Source organism: Erythrolamprus reginae, chromosome 4 (assembly GCF_031021105.1).
Source record: "Erythrolamprus reginae isolate rEryReg1 chromosome 4, rEryReg1.hap1, whole genome shotgun sequence".
NCBI lineage: Eukaryota > Metazoa > Chordata > Lepidosauria > Squamata > Dipsadidae > Erythrolamprus > Erythrolamprus reginae.
Genome location: NC_091953.1, coordinates 53,086,072 through 53,109,969, shown reverse-complemented (window position 1 = coordinate 53,109,969; position 23,898 = coordinate 53,086,072). Strand labels below are relative to the sequence as shown.

Sequence of the window (23,898 nt, the reverse complement as noted above, 5' to 3'; positions counted from 1 at the left end):
GAGCTACTCGAGATAAGAGCTGGGAGAGGAGAGACATTTTTTTATTTTATTTTATTTATTACTTGGATTTGTATGCCGCCCCTCTCCGCGATACGAGCCGAGAAGAGCCAGGCTGGCTTACTTTCCTTCCTTCCCGCGCTGATGCAGAGCCACTCGAACAAAGCGTCGCGCCCCTCTGATGCTTTCGGCGGCCTCCGAAGCGACGCTGGGCTCTTTTGCCGCCAAAAGCGTCAGGGGGGCATGACGCTTTGTTCGAGTGGCTCTGCATCAGCGCGGGAAGGAAGGAAAGTAAGCCAGCCCGGCTCTTCTCGGCTCGTATCCCGGCACTTGGTGAGTGGAGAGGCGGTCGCCTCCCCTGCCGCCCCACTCTGGGGGTCCTTGGCTTCTGCTGGGGGTGGGGGGATCCGAACGCTGTTTTGAATTTCACATTCCGAGTGGTCCAAACGCCAAAGGCGAACTTCCGCACCTCAGGAGTTAGCTCGCAAACGGCGCAGCTGTTTTAAAACATCGTTGCCGGCCTGGGGGGGAAGAGGGAAAGGGGGGAGAGGGGGGAGAGAAAGAGAGAGGGAGAGAGAGAAAGAGAGAGGGAAAGGGGGGGAGAGGGGGGAGAGAAAGAGAGAGGGATAGAAAGAGAGAGAGAGTGAGAGATGCTCAGTGAGCCTTTCTTTGAAGTTGCCTTTCTTTCTTTCTTTCTTTCTTTCTTTCTCTCTCTCTTTCTTTTTCTCTCTTGCTCTCTTGCTCTTTCATTCTTTTTTCTTTCTCTTTCTTTCTTTCTTTCTTTCTCTTTCTTTCTTTCTTTCTTTCTCTTGCTTTCTTTCTTTCTCTTGCTTTCTCTCCTTCCTTCCCTCCTTCCATTTCTTTCATTCTCCCTCTCTATTTTTATTTATCTTTCATTTTCTTTCTTTCTCTCTTGCTTGCTTTCTTTCTTGCTCTTTTTCTTTCTCTCTTTTACCTTCCCTTCCTCTATTTCTTGCTTTCCTTTTCCTTCCTCCCTTCTTTCCTCCCTCTACAGGATTGGGTGGCAGTGAAGTTACTCTCCCCTTTCATAAGTTTCCTTGCTTCCTTCGTCTGTTCCTGTCCCTTCACCCTTTCTTTCTTTCTTTCTTCCTTTCTTTCTTCCTTCCTTTCTTTCTTTCCTTCCTTCCTTTCCTCCCTCCATTTCTTGCTTTCCTTTTCCTTCCTCCCTTCTTTCCTCCCTCTACAGGATTGGGTGGCAGTGAAGTTGAATAAATAACTACAGTTTAATGAATAAAAATAAAAGTTTGCCATGTTGATTGTTTTGGGTAAAAAGAGGAAGGGAAGGGAAGCTCTCAGCTTATCATCTTATTAATAAGTAAAGTTACATTTATTCTTGCAATGTCTTTTTGCATAATTTAGACTAACTTTGTGAGTTTTTTGAGGGCTGGAACCAATTAAAATTATTTACATTAATTCCTATGGGGAAAAGTCGTTCGAGATAAGAGCTGCTCGACTTAAGAGCGCAGGTCCGGAACGAATTAAACTCGTATCTCGAGGTACCACTGTATATATAAATATACACACACACATAGTAAAATACATAATGAAGGTTATAGAGGATATACTCATAGTAAAATAAATCTAAGAAAGAAGAGAAGAGAAGATACAGGAATAAAACATATCAATGAAAGAATAGAAGAAGAGATATAGGAATAGAAGAAAGCTATAGGAGATATAGGAGAGCAATAGGACAGGGGATGGAAGGAACTCTAGTGCACTTGTATTTGCCCCTTACTGACCTCTTAGGAATCTGGATAGGTCAACCATGGATAATCTAAGGGCAAAGTGTTGGGGGTTTGGGAATGACACTATGGAGTCCGGTAATGAGCTCCATGCTTCAACAACTCGGTTACTGAAGTCACATTTTTTACAGTCAAGTTTGGAGTGGTTAATATTAAGTTTAAATCTGATGTGTGCTCTTGTGTTGTTGTGGTTGAAGCTGAAGTAGTCGCTGACAGGCAGGACGTTGCAGCATATGATCTTGTGGGCAATACTTAGATCATGTTTAAGGCATCTTAGTTCTAAGCTTTCTAGGCTCAGGATTGAAAGTCTAGTCTCATAGGGTATTCTGTTTCAAGTGGAGGAGTGAAGGGCTCTTCTGGTGGTATCTTTGGACATTTTCAAGGGTGTCAATGTCTGAGATGTGATATGGGTTACAAACAGATGAGCTGTATTCGAGGATGGGTCTGGCAAAAGTTTTGTGAGCTCTGGTAAGTAGTGAGAGATTGCCAGAACAGAAGCTACGTAGGATTAGGTTTACAACTCTTGAAGCCTTCTTGGCTATGTTGTTGCAGTGGGCTTTGGCACTTAAATCTTTTGTTATTAGTATACACTTGGCACTTTGGCACTTAAATCTTTTGTTATTAGTCTTTAACCGGGTTATCTGTGATAATTTGATTATTCAGTTTGTATTTGGAGTTCAGATTCTTTTTCCCAATGTATAGGAAAGAGCATTTGCTGGTTGAGATTTGGAGTTGTCATGTGTTAGACCACTCAGAAACAGAGTTCAGGTCTTTTTGGAGAGTAGTTGTGTTATCGGTGGTGTTGAAAAGAGTTTTACATCATCGGCGAAGAGGACACAGTTGCTTGTGATGTAATTGCAAAGGTCATTGATGTAGAGAATGAAGAGCATTGGTCCCAGTACACTACCTTGGGGAACACTGCTTTTAACTGGGACGGGGATGGTTATGGTGCTTCATATTTTGACCATTTGTTGTCTGTTTGACAGGAATGCTGTAATCCAGCTGTGGAGAGATTCTGAGATGCCATAGGATTTGAGTTTTAGGAGTAGTTTGTTGTGGACCACTGAATCAAAGGCTTTGCAGAAGTTGATATAAATTGCATCTATAGATTTCCCTTGATCTAGATGAGTTGTCCATATACTTTTGCAGTGGAGGAGCTGCAGGTTGCAGGATAGTTTTTTTCTGAATTTAAATTGTTTGTTAGAGAGCAAATTATTAGTTTCTAGATGGAGAGTAATTGATTGGTTTATAATTGATTCCATGACTTTGCATGGGACACAGCATAGTGATATTGGTCTGTAGTTATCGACAAGAGAGGGGTCTCATTTTTTGAAGATGGGGATGACCATTGCTTCCGACCATAGCTTAGGAAGTGTGCTGGTTCTGAAGGATTTTTCGAAAATTATGCTTAGTAGTTCAGCTACGGCAGAAGAGAGCTTTTTTAAGGATCCGCCTCTGCAAATGCAAAAAGGATGCAAAAAGGGTACTTGAAACGTGAAGATCTGGAGGAAAGAGATTCCAGGTGACAGATTCCTCTCCATTTTAGGGGAGGGGGAATCTGCCAACTGGAATCTCTTTCCTCCACATTTCAGGCACCCTTTTTTGCATTTGGAGAGGGGGATCTAGTGTCTGAAATGTGAAGATCTAGAGAAAAGAGATTCCAGGTGGTAGATTCCCTTCTCCAAAAATGGTCAAAAAACTACTATAGAACAAGTATTCTATAGATATTTTGCTGTTTTCTCCTGAATAATCAGTTTTCGTCTATAATTCAGTTTGTCAGTCATAGCTTATGTACAAGATAAATTGATCAATTTTTCTAAAAATGCCCAAGCTGCTATATAATGCCTCTTCTTTACATTTTACATTCACATCACTAGTTTGGGCAATTATAAAATAGATCAAGTCTTCCATTAAGCTATCTAGAAGCAGGATGTTAGGAGTTAAGTTTTAACGGCATATGACAAAATTGGTTATCTTTGTAGATAAGGACTCCAGGTCACTTTGATAGAAAAGATGGGTTGATATGTTCACTACTCCACTGACAGAAAAAAATACCCACAGAAATTACTTATATGACTTGTTTTATTTTAAAAATTGGCTTAGTATAAATATTTCCACTATAATAACTTTTAAAAGCAACAAAACCGCCAAAACAGAATATCATTCTCCTATCATAAATTACATCTCCTAAGTGCTCATTTAATTACTTCTAAACTGAAAAACATTTGCAAAAATATTTTAAGAGAATGAGTATTAACTAAAAAAATAAAATTTCAATATTGTAGTCAAGTCAGTAAATTTTCAGTATTGCATTGTTGCTGAATAAGGAAGATCAAAATGTGACTGAGAAAAGTTCCACATTCTTAAGGAATAAGCCACTTATCATATTCAAGCAGATTTCCAAAATTTTGCAAGCATCCATAAAATACAGTGGTCCCTTGACTTTCGCAGGTCCGACTTTCACGGAAAGGCTATACCACGGGTTTTCAACAAATACTAATTTAAAAAATGCTCCATGTTTTTTTTGAACACCACAGGTTTTCCTGATCTGCCCCTCCCCCAGGGGCAAGCATGGAAGCCAAGCCACGGCTTTTCTTTTCTTGTACAATGTCTCTTGTACAATTATCCAGAGGAGAAGCAGTTTTACTCTTTTCCCTACAATATTTAGCTTCTTGGTTAGAAAAGATGCCTGCAGAGCGGTGATATGCTTGTCATTGAACTTGTTCTCACAGTAACAGAGGACTAGAGAAGTCTTCCCCATGCAGCCTTCCCTGAGCAGGACCACCTTGAAACCGCCAAACCCCTCTCCGCTCTGATAGACAGGGGTGCTGAGCAGAATCAGAAAGAACTGGAGAAGAGGGGAGAGAAAGGAGAGGAGGCCATGTGGAGGAAGACTGCCAGGGGGAAGCAACACACAGAAGGAGAGGCGACAGCAGCATGGGGGGAAGGAGAGAGAGAGGAACCCCGAGCCACCCTCCTCCCACACCTAAGCCACAGCTTTTCAAATGTGGCACTTTCCCATGCAGGTGGCTTTACTTGATGCTGCTGGGCTTGACAGCAGTGCCCTGACTGCTACAACTGCCTTGTGCCATGGGGAGGGTGACCGCTTGCAAGCCCCTTACCTCTGCTGCCTCCTCCTCTTCCACCACCCCGCTGCCTGAGCCCGGCAATGTCATTTACATGGTGCTGGTGGAAGATGCATCATCGCTCCAGAGGAGGAGAGCCCAGCACAGGAACCACGAGGATGGAGCTGGATGGAGCCCCATGGCTGGCCAGGGTGGCTGCGCCCAAAGCCTTTCTCACACGCACACACATGTCTCCTCCCCTTCTCTCCTGGTTTAAGGCACAGGTTAAAAAGGAGCACTGGCTATGGGGAAGGCGGCGGAAGGGCAAGCGGCATCGGTGTGTGGGGGGGGGTTCCATGCTTTTAAAACATTTTTGTTATATTTATGTTGTAAATATAGTGTGTCTACTTCGCGGTTTTTCGTTTTTCGTAGGACTGTGGGAGGAGTTACAATACATGGACGTGAAAATGGATGTGAAAAGCGGGACTGCCATGCCTTACGCTGAAGAATAGAGGATTTCTCAGGAGGGACTACATCACGGGACACCAGTTGTAACAGGATATTCGTAATTATGAATAAGTAGTCATGTCCCCAGACGTGCCGTGCATGGAATGACCCAGAATATGAGGCAGATAGGTAAGTGTGCATCCCCCATGAAAAACGAGGGATCACTGTATTTAAAAGAATGATTTCCAGATACAGTATGATTTAACTGTATCCTCTCAATACCCAGAATAAAATAGTAGTACATTGTTAAATTCAGTTTCAGAGGCCATGGTTTCTGTTATGTGAAGATTAGATAATAATATATTATCTAATAATATATTATCTAATATTCACACAACAAGAAATAAGTTTTCCTCAGTAATAGTTGCAAAAATTCTGAAATGTCTTCTCTATGGTAATCCTCCAGAATCCTCTTCTCTATTAAATCTGTCAATCCCATGAAGTCTGGCAGGAGAGACATGCTGTGCACGCTGATGGGAATGTAGGAGTGAAACTTTTTTGTCATTTATCCATCTTTTGAAACATCATTCCCTCCTAAGGTGAGATTCGTTCCAAACTTCAGACTTTTCAGAAAGCGTCAAAACATGAGTTTTTCCCCCCAGCATGCTTGGGGATTCCCTGTTTATATCATATTGGTTGCATATGTAACATTTTATTTCTCATGGTCTTGTTTATTCTTCTTTTTGTTGTCCTGCAGTAGTTAAAGTGCAGTATTTCAGGCAACTTTACCCACAGACTAGAGTTCAATCCAGGGAGTGGGAGGGGAATTCTAAAATTCAGTTAAAACCAGAAGGTCAAGGTTGACTCAGCCTTCCATCCTTCCCAGGTCAGTACAACAAGGACCTAGATTGTTGGGGGCAATATGTAAATAATATTCTACATTGTAACCACACAGAGCATGCTGTAAACCAGTGGTCCCCAACGTTTTTTCCACCAGGGACCAGTTTCAGCAAGACAATTTTTCTATGGCCCAGTGGGGGCGGAAAGGGGCGTGGTTGGGGGCGGGATTAAGCATGGGGGTGCTGGTCCTCCCAGCCCCTCTTTCCCGCCATCGTCCTGTGGCCGGCAGAACCTGCCTCCCAAGCCCTCTTGCCCAGCGGGAGCTAAGCGCTGGAGAGAGGGGGTCAGGCTGGCCCTCCTGCCTCCCCCCAGCCAAAAACGCAAAAGCGCCCCGCGGCAGAAGCCAAAAGAGGCTTGAGCCTCTCGGTCCTTCCTGCCCCTCTGTCCCATCCATCGTCCTGTGGCCGGCAGAACCTGTCTCCCGAGGCCTCTTGCCCGGCGGGAGGCGAAGCGCTGGAGGGAGGAGGTGGCGGCATGAGGGCCGGCAGCTGCTGACTCCACGGACCGGTGCAACATGCCCCGCGGCCCGGTACTGGTCCGCGGCCCGGTGGTTGGGGACCCCTGCTGTAAACCACCAGGAATGGTATATAAACTATTGCTATTTTAATGTTTTTAAAAATATATAATAATTCCTAGTTTTATTATGCACCACCAGAGTCACTTTCTAGGAGATGGATAGACATATAAATTGACAAATATATAAAATACTATTATTAAATATTTACCATGGAGTTTTTTTTAACTTTTAGATTATATTCTGGTTTTTACACTGAATTTTGTTTTAGAATTCATCTCCCTCTTTCCTTTGACTATTTTATTTTAAGATTATCTTTGGATTCTATTAATGTTATTAAGAATAGCAATAGTTTTTAGCCTTAAATGCTGCTTCATAATGCCCTGTCTCTCTAAGTGGTTTACAAAGTCATTATATTGACTCCAACTATCTGGGTCCTCATTTTACTGACTTCAGAAGAATGGAAGGCTGAGTCAACCCTGAGCTGGTCAAGATTGAACTCTGGTAATGAGCTGAATTAGCCTCCAATACAGCATTCTAACTGCACCACCACAGCTCAATAGAATTTTTATTCTTTATTAGCAAAGTGTGATTGGAGACACAAGGAATTTGTGTTTAGTGCATACCGTATTTTTCAGAGTATAAGACGCACCGGAGTAAAAGATGCACCTTAGTTTTGGGGCAGAAAAATAGGGAAAAGAATCTGCTCACCAGATATTCATCTGGCTAGCGTCCTTAGTCTGGTCAGCTTCAGGACATTATTTTATCCCCTGGTTAGGGCTTTAAAAATATTTTGAGAGAGTAACAATGAAAGAGCTTGCAAGCCAGTAAGTGCTGGGAACATCATTAGCACCTGGAAAGAAACATTCAGAGCAAGGAGTGCAATGGAAAAATCCCCTGCAAAGACTTAGGGCTTGGAAAACATTCTTCGTAGAGTAACAATGAAAGAGCTTGCAAGCTAGCAAGTGACTTTTCTGACAAGAAGTCAATGGGAAAACATCAATTGTTAAGATTCATTTAACAGTCATGTTACTAATTAATGATCTGCAATGATTCAGTTAACAAACGTGGTGAGAAAAGTCATATAACAGGATATAACAGGGACTATCTTTGAAAAGTGTTTGGAAACTTCAGATCTGTGCAGAATGCAGCTGCGAGAGCAATCATGGGCTTTCCCAAATATGCCCATGTTACACCAACACTCCGCAGTCTGCATTGGTTGCCGATCAGTTTCCGGTCACGATTCAAAGTGTTGGTTATGACATATAAAGCCCTTCATAGCACCGGACCAGATTATCTCAGGGACCGCCTTCTGCTGCACGAATCCCAGCAGCCAGTTAGGTCCCACAGAGTGGGTCTTCTCCGGGTCCCATCAACTAAACAATGCCGCTTGGCGGGACCCAGGGGAAGAGCCTTCTCTGTGGCGGCCCCGGCCCTCTGGAACCAACTCCCCCCAGAAATTAGAATTGCCCCCACCTTCCTTGCCTTTCGTAAGCTACTTAAAACCCACCTCTGCCGCCAGGCATGGGGGAACTGAGATATTCTTTCCCCCTAGGCCTTTACAATTTTATGCATGGTATGTCTGTATGTATGTTTGGTTATTATAATAATGGGTTTTTAATCGTTTTTAGTATTGGATTATTATTGTATGCTGTCTTGTTATTGCTGTATGCCGTCTCTGGAGAGGGGCGGCATACAAATCCAATAAATAATAATAATAATAATAATAATAATAATAATAATAATAATAATTTTTAAAAACTCACTTAACAATTTTTTCACTTAGCAATATAGATTTTGGGCTCAATTGTGGTTATAAGTCCATAACTATCTGTACAGCATGCAGAATTAAATATTTTGGCATTCCACTCAATATGACTCTCCAGTTTGATAAGAATCACTTACAATTTTCAAGCCAGCTAAGTGTTTATTTAATTGTCATGCCATCCATTCCACACTTAGCCAGCTTCCAGTCAGACTATCAGTGTGCATTGTCAAAAGATTTGCTAAAATAAAAACATGGTATATCCACAGAATTGCCAGAATCAGTTTAGGGAATTACCCAATCCGAAAACAAGACAAAGTTACTCTGACAAGATTTATTTTTGAGAAATCTGTGCTGATTTACAGCAATTATATTTTGTTTTCAATATGCTTAAGCAACAATCTCTTTATGATTTACTATGTCTTAACATTAATGCATGAAATTTAGCAGACCATTAGCTAGTTCTTCAGTACATCATTAACCTATTCAATTTTATCACTAGAAATTTGAATTAATTCAAATAAAAAGATATTCCCTAATTTTGTTTCTGCTAATCTCAAGATTCAGTCCTTGTCTTTTGGTGACATAGAAATGAAATAAATACATTTCTTGATGGCGCACATCTTTTATTTTTGAAGAAGGAATCAAAACAGTAACTAGTGGTTTGCCTTCTTTTTCAGTTATTTTGTCCTTATCCATATTTCTTTCCTTTCTTTTATTTTGACTATAGCTAAAGGACACATTTTGTTTTACTTTGCTTATACTGTGATTTCTTATTAACTACAGTACTGTATTGCTAGTGAATTGGCCATCTTTTTGCTTCCTAATTTGTCCTCTTTTTTCAATTTTATGTAGCTTTTTTTTTCTCCAGAGTCAACTGTTTTTGTAAATATAGACTCCAAACAGATGCAAAAGAAAATCACAATTTTTTCTATGGGTGGTGGTATTCCATTTACAGGGATTGCAGTAATTTGGAGTTCACATGGAAGAATTGATATATATTTTATGTTAAGCAGATAAATTTGCAATGGATATACTTAAAGGCATTTGGTAACAGTTCCTAAACTGTAACAAAAAACAAAGCAAAACAAACACCAGACTTTCTTTTAAAAATGAAAATCCACATAATTATTTAGCTTATATATAATATTCACTTTAATTGATTCCAGTACCTGTAAATGGATTCCAGAAGTGCCAATGCACATTACATATCTAAAAGTATTATTGGAGTTGTACAAAACGTTCTGAAAGATAACTTCCTTGTGGCATTCCTGTGGATGAAGTGCCTTTCTAAAGCTTGTCCTTGAAGCACCAAAGTACTCATGATACAATCCACTTTGAGAGCTTCCAAACTCATCTATTATGAGACTGATGGTGAAGCTAGCTGATCTTCTAAATGCTTTGCACTTCTACTTATTAGAAGTCGTACGTATGCTTAAACTTGTGGATTCTGGATTTCTTTCAATGGACTTAAACTTTATGGCTTCATGTCCCGTTTGTATCTTCACCACAAGCTACACAGGCTTATTTGATTCAAATAAAATAAAGAAAACCTCAGTGAAATAAACAAATAGGAAATATAGGTAAACAACATGAAAATATATACAATATTCAGTATGACAAAGATATCCAATAAATAATACCATCTACCTTGCTTCAAGGTCTCTACTTTTCTATTTATTTATCATCTATGTCTGTCTGTCATTCTGTCTGTCCCTCCCTCCCTCCCTCCCTCCCTCTGTCTCTATCTCTCTGTCTCTCTGTCTGTCTCTCTGTCTCTCTGTTTCTCTGTCTCTCTCTCTCTCTTTCTCTGTCTCTGTCTCTCTCTCTCTCTCTCTGTATATATATATATATATATATATATATATATATATATATATATATATATATGTATGTATGTGTGTGTGTGTTTGTGTGTGTATGTATGTATGTATGTATGTATGTATGTGTGTGTGTATATATATATATATATATATATATATATATATATATATATATATATATATATGCAAAATATTACACAGGGCAAAACCCGAACTCAGAACAATCTACATACATATACCCATGAAAATCTACGAAAACAAATATATATATATATAATATAATATAAGAGCAGAGAGGCTAAATGTTATACATGTGAGGAGCACTCACAACTTCTACTTGCACAGTTGCACAGTAATTCTGCTGATTACAATTAGAAGACGTCTGCGATATATAGAACAAAGTATAGACAGATCTGACATTATTGAAGATCTGGGGTGGGGGAAGGAAGCCTTATGATAAACTCCATAATCATAATCAAAACTAAATCACGGATCAAAACTAAATCATGGATTTATTTTTGAAGAACACCAATGTCTAATTTCTCTTGATCCTTCTCAATGGATTCAGTGGAAGTTATATTATGACACAGAAAAAGAAATATTTTTTCTTCTTAAGATTTCTGCTGCAGATATTTTTATCTGAGCAGAATTTTCTTCTGACAAATAGATGCAAAACTGTAATAACCAGGCATCCAACTTCTGCTCTGTCATCATTGGATAGTTGCAAAAAAAAGGGCATTTTAGATCATTTGAGGTATAACTTTGTCTTTGTAAATGTTTGTTTGTTAACTGCAGTATTTCTATATCGATAAAAAGTATTTGGTACAATCAATTTAGTACTTTTATAACTTAGCTATAAAATATTCAATTATTTTTACCTCAATGTTTTACATTTCTGAGACTAGCATTATCAGGTTCATAATATTTTACTGACAGGTCAATGAATTAGGTTCAGCATAATGTGAACAATGTGGACTCAAAGTGGACACTACATATAGAAATGCCATAGTTCAGAATGATATATGCCTGAACACCCCAACATTTTTTCTTCATCATACCATCAATCGAAAGTTCAAGTATTAACTGATTGTGTGTCAACTAATATAGTAAATGTAGTACTACTCTCCTAAGTTATAGATGTTATCAATATTTTGACAAATAATTGGCCAGTCTTCGGAGCGGAGCGGCATACAAATCTAATAAATAATAATAATAATAAAATTTATTATGTAACAATAAAATGGAATTTTAGAGAAAATTTGGACTGACTCTAAGGACATGTCTATGGAGATTCTCAGTCATCCAGGTCATGGTTGTCCCAAGTGAAACCTCTTTGAAGAAAAACCAAAAAGTCCAGTTTGAAGAGGCAACTGGACTTTCTGCTTTTTCTTCAAAGAGGTTTCACTTTTCATCCAAGAACCTTCTTCAACTCTGAGTAAATCATTGTAGAAGCTTCTAGGATGAGAAGCGAAAGCCCTTCAGAGAAAAACCAGAAAGTCCAATTACCTCTTTAAAAAGCACCCTTAGGGCAACTATAAGGACACAACAATTTAATAATGTTCTACATAAGATAAAGTTACATCTTAAATATCAGGCAAGGAGTAGTTTTTAATGATACAATATCATATAATGCATTTGGACTACCTACGGGACTATCTCCTGCCTCATGTATCCCAGCAGCCAATCACATCCCACATAGTTGACCTTCTCTAGGTCCCATCAGCCAAGCAACGTCATCTGACAGGACTCAGGGGAAGGGCCTTCTCTGTGAAGGCTCCGGTCCTTTGGAACCAACTCCCCACAAAGATCCGCACTGCCCTCACCCTCTTGGCCTTTCGAAACACACCTTTGCTGAGGCTGTTGAGAGCTGAAATTCTGCCACAGCCGACAGTATGACTGAAATGTGAGGAAGTTGGTTGAATGGTTTTAAATGTTTCAGGTTTTTAAGATTAGGTTTTAAATGTTTGGTTTTTCATGATTAGCTGTTATGGTTGGATTTTATAACTTTCTATTTTGCATTGTTTTTATTCTGTAAGCCACCCTGAGTCTGCTGCAGAGGGGCAGTCCAGAAATACAAACAAACACACACACACACACACACACACAAATAAATAAATAAATAAGTAAGTAAGTAAGTAAATGAATGAATGAATAAATGAATGAATGAATGAATAAATAAATAAATTTGTGATAATCCAGATGTCTTGTGGCATTAAACAGTATTGTTCTGCAATGCAGATTGTATACAGATTTTTATCAGTTTAGAAACAAAATCCAGTTAGGCTCAGCATAATGTGGATTCTGGATTCAAGTCTCATGGTTATTCAATTATTGTGAAAATTATAAAACCAGTAAGTAGGTAAGTTTGTTTCTAAATTATACTTTTATTCATGGATTTTGAAAAATTATCAGAAATTATTCACCTAGAATAATTATCTATTACAAAATTCTAATATAATTTCTATAATTTGTTCTTCTGATGGAATGTTGAGAAATATCAGTGATGTTTAAAAAAAAAATCTTAATACCCAGTTTAAAGAGATTGTTGGGGTGGTAAAATATTCAAAAACTGTATTCTCCCTCTTTCCTGCAATGGAGAAGATATTTTTGTTCAGAACAAGTACCTGAAATGGCTGCTTTCATTCTTTCAACCACATTTCCTTATCAGTGTCTGATTCAAAATGTACTCTGAAAACAGTCCAAAGAAAATAACCCATACAAGAAAAAGTGCAAGTCTCCTTTCTTTCTTTCTTTTCCTTTCTTTCCTTGTCTAAATGCAGCGTATAGATCTCAACTCCTCAAAAATTTATACTGAAAATATAAGGTTTACACGCTGATGTAAACACTATTTATATCAGAATACATATAGCAGTTATGCTTTTATATCTCCAATAGATAGATCTTCTGCAAGCAAATCATATTTACTTGAAAGGTGGCATTTTTTATTTTAAGATAACTCTTATTATAAGATCAAACAGAGAAAAACTTTTTTGTCCACATATTCATATTCTCAACAAATCTAAGATAATCCCCCTGTTTTAAGATGAGTTAGGGAAAAAAATAACTCTTCTCATTGATGCAATATAATTAGTCTCTTTGCAAACTATCTGGTCAAAAAACAAATTATCTGGTCAGATAACAGATAACAAACTTTTAAAATGAAACAAGTAGGAAGAAAATAACTATGATAAACAACTGCAAATGTACATATATGAGTTCTATACTCAACGTATTACTGATTTTTCATTCATATCTAGAGTAGAGATATTTTCTGAAATGTAATATTCTTTGCAAAATTTGTAAAGTTGAACAACTTTTATTTAAAAACTATTTCCAGCCATTTTAATGTTATGGGATTTTTACCCTGCAAAACCATAAATATTAAAGCTTCATTACTTTTCTACCTTTTATTCTTGTTCACAGTTAAGGAGTAAAAGCCTTTACATTTAAATGAAAAGAAAAGCAGTTAAATTGCTTAACTTGGGCTTTTGTTTATTTTTTTAAAGTTAAGGTGTTAAATTATAACACATGTTGTAATGTTGGCAGACACAGATTTGTCACTCTAAACTTTATGCACTCAGGAGATTTTGCAGTTATTTCTGTATTTCCTGCCACATAACATTTTATGTAGTTTTAAAAATAAAACTGGTAAGAGTTTCAAACCAATTAGTCATGCAAATTAGAATGATTAATTATTAATCGATTACCTGGCAACTATTTAGGGCAACATCTTTCCCACATCTGTCAAAAACCTTTAGAATATATTTGATTCCATACATAAAATAAAATGCAGCAAGGTCTTCAAAGAACGATGTATCGTAGTATCCAAACTTAGGATAATTTCATTTTTTGCCCAAGTTTATCTGTTTCAGAACAAAGGAACTTGACACATTGTGGTTAGCCAAGAATTGTTAGTAAATATGGTCAAAAGAAAATGAAAAGCTGACAGCCCATAGTACAAGCCTCCCGTGTAACAAAGGGTGAAGTTGAATACAAGCACAGATGAGAATAGTGGTGGCTGGGAGGAAGGATACCCCCTCCTCATTTCGCTTGAAAAATAAAGAACAGAGAAATGAGTCTTGCTGGCAGACAGATAACTTGCAGGCCCTGACCCTTCGACTCACCAGGAATTCAAACACAAAGCTCTTTTCATAGTGACTGTCTTATACATTCTCAGATAAGGCAGCACATAAGAGCAAGCAAAGGAATTTCCAAAACAGAGGCTATTGTGGACATTGTTGCAATAGATGGTTGTTTCTTTTCTCACTTGTCCCAGTTGACGCACACCTGGGAGTGTTTATATGCAGATATGCCACCTCCTTCTTTGGATCAGTTTAAATAACTATGTGGTTTTTCATTCAGGAATCATTAACCCTCCCAGTGATGTGCATGGAAGGCAGTAGACAAGCATGACAGAGAGGAGGGAATCAACTCTCTCATCAAAATTATTTTCTCATACCAATCAAAAATAAATAAATATCAACATGCACATAAAGAAAACTGGGCATATTTATACCCATATTTCAAATCAGAACTCACCATTAGAAAGAAAGCAACAGTTGCCTGAAGCTTGTGGTAATTTTTGTCTTGCTCCACTGCACATTTTTCCCCCAAGGCTGTCCGGAGCTTACAGCTCAGAGATGCCACATAGAGGCCCTTTATGTGATACAGCTTATTTGCCTGTCAGCCTGAAAACAAGTTTCTGCACTGAGCAATAGTCCATTTTGTTGCACTCTGAATAGCACATCCACAAAACTCCTGTAGTTGTCTGGAGCAGCAACTGGTTCTTGGCAACTCACCGCACCCTGGATTCACTTTTCCGTTGCACTGAGAAAAGCTTTAAGCTGTTCGCCTCCTCCTAGTTTAAAAGTTTAGTTAGTGGTGGGTGGAGAGAGGATTCAGTTCAGAAAGGAAACTGCGCATAATCAGAACTTGGAGAGCTTCCTCTGTTCCTCTCTCCTCCCCCCTTCCCAGCCAAGCTAAGCAGCCACTGCTCCTTCATAGAATTTAGGAATGTAAAGGGAGGACTCGAAAGAGGCCCAGTCAGACAAACCTTTCTCAATCAATTAGCTTGCAACCATTACTTGTGACCTAAGGTCACGCAGCATAAGTGTGTGGGGTGTGCCTTGAGGAGCACCAAAGCTGCTTATTAAAACTTACATAACCCAAAGGGTGCTAAAAAGGAAAAGAAAATCAAATCAAACACAATTTGGAAATGGAGGAAGGAGGGAGAAAAACTTTTGCTAATACAGTGGAACCCCGACATAAGAGCTGCTCTACTTAAGAGCAACTCGAGATAAGAGCTGGGAGGGGAGAGATATTTTTGTTCTACTTACAAGCCCAAATTCGAGATACAAGCGCCAAGGAGCTGTCTCCTGAAGCCAAACGCTAACTTCCGCGTTCGGCTTCAGGAGACAGCTGCGAAGCGGCGCGCGTGTTTTAAAAGGTTGCAGCCGGCCTGGGGGGCTCGGGGGGGTGCTTGCAGCTTTCTTTCTTGCTCTTTTTCTTTCTCTCTTTTACCTTCCCTTCCTCTATTTCTTCTTTTCTTTCTCCTTCCCACCTTCTTCCCTCCCTCCCTCCCTTCACTCATTCCTCTCTTACTCTCCCCTTTCATAAGTTTCCTTGCTTCCTTCCTCTGTTCCTGTCCCTTCCCCCTTTCTTTCTTTCTTTCTTTCTTTCTTTCTTGCTCTTTTTCTTTCTCTCTTTTACCTTCCCTTCCTCTATTTCTTCTTTTCTTTCTCCTTCCCACCTTCTTCCCTCCCTCCCTCCCTTCACTCATTCCTCTCTTACTCTCCCCTTTCATAAGTTTCCTTGCTTCCTTCCTCTGTTCCTGTCCCTTCCCTCTTTCCTTCCTTCCTTCCCACCCTCCGTCCATTCATTCACCCATTCCTCTCTTGATCGCTTAAAGCCGGTCCCTGGTGCAAAAAGGGTTGGGGACCTCTGTCCTACAGGATTGGGTGGCAGAGAAGTTGAACATATGTAAATTTAAAAGTTTAAGAAAGTTTACAAGTTAAGTGAAAGAAACTTCATTATTCATTTATATGTACATGTACATTTCTTCATTAAAAACATGTCTTTCTGCATAATTTAGACTAACTTTGTGAGTTTTTTGAGGGCTGGAACCAATTAAAATTATTTACATTAATTCCTATGGGGAAAAGTCGTTCGAGATAAGAGCTGCTCGACTTAAGAGCCCAGGTCCGGAACGAATTAAACTCGTATCTCGAGGTACCACTGTACAGTATTAGGCTACTACAGGATGTTATTAGATGGTTTTATGAGAAACTAACTTAATATAAAGCTTAGGAGTCCAAATGCTTTTATGGATTTTATTATTCTTTTAAAATGACCATTTTATTTGGGGTGGGGCATTGTTAAGGTTAATAAGTGTTTATAGAATAATAGCTAATACTGCTAAATGAAACTATGTTTAAGAAACAGCTGGGCATTGGTTTTGAATTTGATTTTATTACTTATCAGGTCAGTTTTATTCTTCTTATAATAATATTTTCATTTATGGTTTCCCCATTATGTATTACCTTAAACATTTCATCTTAAAAGCAATTGAATCTACCATACCATACAGGCAGAATAGTTTTAGGCTAAAAAATACATGTTTTTCATTCCAACACCCTGCCATACTTACTCTGGAACAAATAGGAGCATTTAAAAAAATCTAAGGTAGCTTGTGATCTTAACATAGTTTAAAAGCAATGGTTTCTACACTTTAACAACACCCATGTGGTCTGATAAGATGATTTCAAAATGAATTTCAAATTAATATGTTGTCAGAAAAGAAACAGAGAAATGTAGAACTGAAAAAGAAAAAAACATGGCTTGTTTTCTAAAGAAGATATTATTGTATCATGGGAATCATATTATTTATCACAGTTCCAAGAATAAACCAGAATTCAACAGACCAAAGCTAAAGAGGGAAAACATTTCTATGCATTGTCTTTTTTTTTGGGGGGGGGGGTGGTTAGGATTAACATATACTGCAATCATGACATGAATCTACTAATATTTTTTTCTATAATTTAATAAAACACTTATTTTGAGTCTATTTACCTATAACTTTACCTAGAGCCCCATGGTTCAACGAGGAGCTCCGGGAGTTGAAACGCCAAAAGAGACGTCTAGAGAAGCGATGGAGGAAGAGTAGGTCTGAATCTGATCGAACACTTGTAAGAGCTTTTATTAAGACTTACAAAGTGGCGCTCAAGGCGGCAAGATGCGCGTACCATGCCGCCTTGATTGCATCAGCGGAATCCCGCCCGGCCGCTCTGTTTAGGGTGACCCGCTCCCTTCTTAACCAGGGGGGAGTTGGGGAGCCCTTGCAGAGTAGTGCCGAGGAGTTTAACACGTTTTTCGCTGATAAAGTCGCTCAGATCCGGGCTGACCTCGACTCCAATTGTAAAACAGAGTCGACTGACAACGAGTCAGTCGAGGTGACTGGGGCACGTACTTGTCCACCTGTCTGGGAAGAGTTTGATCTGGTGACACCTGATGAAGTGGACAAGGCCATTGGAGCTGTGAGTTCCGCCACCTGTTTACTGGATCCGTGTCCCTCCTGGTTGGTCTCGGCCAGCAGGGAGGTGACACGGAGCTGGGCCCAGGAGATTACCAACGCTTCCTTGGGGAGGGGAGTTTTTCCATCACTCTATAAAGAAGCGCTTGTGCGCCCCCTCCTCAAGAAGCCCTCCCTGGACCCAGCAGTACTTAACAACTATCGTCCAGTCTCCAACCTTCCCTTCATGGGGAAGGTTGTCGAGAAGGTGGTGGCACTCCAGCTCCAGCGGTCCTTGGAAGAAGCTGATTATCTAGGTCCCCAGCAGTCGGGCTTCAGGCCCGGTTACAGCATGGAAACCGCTTTGGTCGCGTTGATGGATGATCTCTGGCGGGCCCGGGACAGGGGTTTATCCTCTGTCCTGGTGCTCCTCGATCTCTCAGCGGCTTTCGATACCATCGACCATGGTATCCTTCTGCACCGGTTGGAGGGGTTGGGGGTGGGAGGCACTGTGCTTCAGTGGTTCTCCTCCTACCTCTCTGGCCGGTCGCAGTCGGTGTTAGTGGGGGGTCAGAGGTCGACTCCGAGGTCTCTCCCTTGTGGGGTACCTCAGGGGTCGGTCCTCTCCCCCCTGCTATTTAACATCTACATGAAACCGCTGGGTGAGATCATCCAAGGACATGGGGTGAGGTATCATCAATATGCCGATGATACCCAGCTTTACATCTCCACCCCATGCCCAGTCAACGAAGCGGTGGAAGTGATGTGCCGGTGCCTGGAGGCTGTTGGGGCCTGGATGGGTGTCAACAGACTCAAGCTCAACCCGGATAAGACGGAGTGGCTGTGGGTTTTGCCTCCCAAGGACAATCCCATCTGTCCGTCCATTACCCTGGGGGGGGAATCATTGACCCCCTCAGAGAGGGTCCGCAACTTGGGCGTCCTCCTCGATCCACAGCTCACATTAGAGAACCACCTTTCAGCTGTGGCGAGGGGGGCATTTGCCCAGGTTCGCCTGGTGCACCAGTTGCGGCCCTATCTGGACCGGGACTCATTACTCACAGTCACTCATGCCCTCATCACCTCGAGGTTCGACTACTGTAATGCTCTCTACATGGGGCTACCTTTGAAAAGTGTTCGGAAACTTCAGATCGTGCAGAATGCAGCTGCGAGAGCAGTCATGGGCTTACCCAGGTATGCCCATGTTTCACCATCACTCCGCAGTCTGCATTGGCTGCCGATCAGTTTCCGGTCACAATTCAAAGTGTTGGTTATGACCTTTAAAGCCCTTCATGGCACTGGACCAGAATATCTCCGAGACCGCCTTCTGCCGCACGAATCCCAGCGACCGATTCGGTCCCACAGAGTGGGCCTCCTCCGGGTCCCGTCAACTAAACAATGCCGGTTGGCGGGCCCCAGGGGGAGAGCCTTCTCTGTGGTGGCACCGGCCCTCTGGAACCAACTCCCCCCGGAGATCAGAACTGCCCCTACTCTTCCTGCCTTCCGTAAACTCCTCAAAACCCACCTTTGCCGTCAGGCATGGGGAAACTAAACATCTCCCCCTGGGCATGTTGAAGTTATATATGGTATGCCTGTATGTGTGTATGTTAGTATAGGGGATTTTCTTAAACTTATAATATTTTAATAAATTGGATTGTATTGGATTGTTTTTCACTTGTTGTGAGCCGCCCCGAGTCTTCGGAGAGGGGCAGCATACAAATCCAAATAATAAATAATAAATAAATAATAAACTTGAAGTTTCCACTCTAAGCCTTTATACCTTGTGATTAAAGTTTTGTATACATGTTCCCTAAGATTTTTAGGATCTGACCATTATTTTTAAAGTTCTCTAAAAATATTAAGAGAAGATTGGATGCCAAAAATGTCACTCATAGATATCAAATTTCTGCATATCATTGTTTAAAAACCTAAAACATTTTTTTTATGACACTATGTGGAGCAACTTATATCAACTTCATTCAATCCATTTTTGCATCTGTCTTTACACAAAGGGAAAAAACAGTCCAATCTATCAAAAACAGCACTACAAAAACATATTAGGAAAACAAGTTAAAATAGGGAAGAAAATGGTAAGGGACCACCTGCCTACCCTAGATGAATTCAAATCACCAGGAGTGGATGAATTAAACCCCAAATTTCTGAAGGAACTGAATTATATCTTTCAAAGATCCTGGAGCACCAGGGAACTTCCAAAGGACTGGAAAAGGGCTGATGTAGTTCCCATCTTCAAAAAAGGGAAAAAATAGATCAGACATATCAGCCTGACCTCAATACCAGAGATGATTCTGGAAAAGATCATCAAGAACGAATCAACGAACACCTAGAAGAAAACAAAGTAGTAACCAAAAGCCAACATGGATTTGTCAAAAACAGATCATGCCAAACTAACCTTATTGCATTCGTTGATAAAGTAATAAAATTAGTAGACTAGAAGAATGCTGTCAATATAATTTACTTGGACTTCAGCAAGGCATTTGATAAAACAGACCATAACTTACTACTAGAAAAAGTAGAAGAATGTGGATTAGACAGCAACACTACCAGATGGATTCAAAACTGGCTGACCAACTACACTCAATATGTAGTCTTCAATGGAAATGCATCTACATGGAGGGAAGTATGCAGTGGAGTATTCCAAGGCTCTGTTTTAGGGCCAGTAATCTTCAACATCTTCATCAATGACTTGGATGAGGGAATAGATGGGGAATTCATCAAATTTGCAGATGACACAAAACTGGCAGAAATAGACTCAAGATACGAAGGGTCTTGACAGACCTGAACATGTGCTATCTAACAAAATAAAATTCAGTGGTGAAAAAGTAAGGTTCTACATTTGGGCAAGAAAAAAAAGGCTGGAAGGGACCTTGGAGAGCTTCCAGTTCTACTCAAGAAGGAGGTTGTGTACTATTCTGGAAAAAATGTTCTCCAGTCTTTTCTTTAAAATTCCAGTGATGGAGAAGCCCCATCTTCCGGAGAGCAAAAACTGAGTCTTTAGTTTTTGGTGTCTGTGTACATATATACATAGAATATATATATGTTTTCGTAGATTTTCACGGGTACAGGTATGACAGTCTTGGTATATTCGGGTTTCTTCCCGTGTAGGATTTGGAAATTTCTGGCGACGTTTCGATGAGGTCCCACTCATCATCTTCAGGCTGGTGTTTCTGTCCTTGTTCTAAGGCGAACACTGCGAGACCTGAGCTGCCTTCCTTCTATAAATACTGGTGGCTGGGTGTGGTTTGATGTCTCAGCAATTGCCTGCTGTGTAGAAACTTCCTGGTGAGTCAGTGGGGTAACATCTGGGGTCGTTGATGTAGCTGAAGTATGCTGATTAGTTAATGATTGTTGATTAGGCATGATATCCTGAGTAGTTGGAGCTTGCAGGCTACTTGATTGTTTTGCAATGTGTGTTCTGAGTCTAGTTTCAGTTTTTATGGCTGGGTTACGTTTGAGGGCTGGTTTCCAGATGTCTGGTAGGCGTGAGGTATCATCCTGCTTGTTCATATTTTGGGGATGTTTTTCTATCTCGATGGCTTCCATGATTATTCTTTTGCTGTAGTGTTCTGTTTTGGAAATTAATTTAGTACTGTCAAAATCAATTTCATGTCCTGTAGTTTTGAAGTGTTGGAAAAGGGAGGAGGTTTTTTCTTTTTTCCTTAATGCATTCTTATGTTCTGCAACACGTGCATTTACTCTCCTGTTAGTTTGTCCAATAAACTAACATAATAATAAGCCATCAAACCACACCCAGCCACCAGTATTTATAGAAGGAAGGCAGCTCAGGTCTCGCAGTATATATATATTCTAGAAAAACATATTGGTAGCATACTTAACACACCTGGTAGTACAAATTAGATGCTTTCTTAAAATGTAATTTTGACAAGGATTTTTCAACTTCTCTATCTGTACATTTAAAAGGTAATAGTTCTGCATGGAGAAAAGAGTGAGGATGTAATTCTGACCAGGTTTGTTATGAAATAAACCCAACCAAACACTATGTGATTGATTGCCAATTAAACATTTACTTGAATGTTTAGCCAAATCTGAAAAGCAATTGTTGGAAATTTATTTATTTATTTAATTGGATTTGGATGCCACCCATCTCCAAGGACTTGTACTTACCCGGAAATGTAATTCCAAGCATGGTACCTAATACCACATATGGTGGTTGTGTCCAGAGACAAGGAAATTCTAGATTATGGTCCAAAATATGGTTAAAGATATTGTAAACTTTGAATTAGAATTTAAACCTGAGACATTTTTATTAGGGATAGTAAGAGGACAATACAAAAAAGGTGAGCTATTATCTTATAGTACATGTATTAATGATTGATTTTTGTACAAAATTGGGGGGGGGGGGAATGTACCAACCACGGATTTGGTAATTTAAAAAATATTAGAATGCACAAAATGGAGAAAAATCATGTTTGAGTTACAGACCAAACAAGAAGAATAATATTATACTGTGTGGGACAAACTTTATAATTGGATTGATGGAAAGCGAAAAATAGGATAAATGTAAATTAAACCAAAATGGAGTAACCAAAGAATCAGATATGTAATTGTAAATATGTTTTCATGGATAATGATTATGCTGCATACTTTTTATTGTTTCCTGGAGTAACCGTGTTTTGTTTTTGTCTTTAAAAAAACCCAATAAAAATATAAAAAATAAACATTTACTTGATTGTACTCTAATTCTATCTCATTAAAGTCTGAAACATTCAAGAGCATATTTTCAAATTTTCCTCACATTTTGCAGAAAGATGTATAAGAACAAAAAGCGAGTAAAATAAAATATTATTAACTAGATTTTATGCTGCCACCCTGGTTCTCTGGGAATCCTTATCTGATTGGAGTTACTTTCCCAAGAAACTGTATTTAATGTAGGAGGGGGGTAGGGAGTAGGAGGGAAGCAGAGAGAACAAGCTAAACTGTTGAGGAACCAAGGAGTTCTCAAGCCTCATTATATAATATCTGACTTTTGAATATGAAATACATTGATACTGTATTTGAATTAATAGGCTTTGTGTCCAAGATAAAATGGATGGAAATTTATCATCGCAACTCATCATAACAGAAGCTTCTTGTTATTTGATATAGCAAATTTCATTATTTCATTGACATAATTGAAACTTGGGCAAATAATAATAATAAGATATCCTGTTGTTACAACCAAGAGAAAAAGACGGTCTCGTGCTTCAAAGAGACGTCAGTAGTACCTATCCTTTTATAACAAAAAATTTCCAGATTGTAATGAAAAAATGTTTCACTTCAAGACATAATAATATCACAAATATATTTGTAACAAGAAAATATCTACATTTTTTGAAGGCATCATTATAACAGAAGTTCCAAAAATAGCTCAGAACTTGCAACTATAACCAGTGTTTCAAATTAAGAAAGCAACAAAGTTTATTCATTCAATCTCATTGATGTAAGTAGATCACCTCAAACTCCAGCAAAAATAGAGCAACTAGATTACTCTTTTCAAATGTTTGACATATTAAAACCACAATTTTCAGAAATTCCCATCCAACAAGGCATCTAATTCCAAAAGGAATGGGATATTCCAGGTCTTCATACTATCTATATGATTATAATAAATCAAAGCAATCTCTTGGTCACTTATGTTGTGAGCCGCCCCGAGTCTGCGGAGAGGGGCGGCATACAAATCTAAATAAATAAATAAATAAATAAATAATAAAATCTGGAGTCCTTTAAAACAGATATTAATCTAATATTTTGAAAAAATATCTTCCCCTTTTATGATCTTTTAATCCCTTAATTCCAGGTAGAGTTGGGCAATTGGATGGAACTCAGCATTTGCTGGCCGAATATCCTTCTTGACACCATGCAGAGTTCACAACATATTTTTTTTCCTATTTTTTTATTTCTGCATGCACATGTGCATGTATAGTGTGACCCTGAGTCTAAGATTTTTTTTCAACATACTTATATGCACCTTTTTCTTTATTAGTGCTATAAATATTAACAGAATGAGCAAAACAAGAAACCTATAAATGAATGTTATTCGTAATAATGTAATCATACATGGTTACTTTCATTATATCAACTCAGCATGAGTTAGTTCACATA

The 23,898-nt window shown here is 39.3% G+C and overlaps 1 long non-coding RNA gene across 3 annotated transcripts in view; it reads right to left on the bottom strand.

Moving 5' to 3' along the window:
- LOC139166559 (uncharacterized) overlaps positions 1-15,265 on the bottom strand; it is a 151,079-nt gene extending 135,814 nt beyond the window's left edge. For all 3 annotated transcript variants that reach the window (XR_011558979.1, XR_011558980.1, XR_011558981.1), the window contains exon 1: positions 14,814-15,265. This is a non-coding gene — a long non-coding RNA (uncharacterized lncRNA). The remainder of the gene's footprint in view (positions 1-14,813) is intronic.
- Between the last annotated feature and the right edge of the window lie 8,633 nt (positions 15,266-23,898).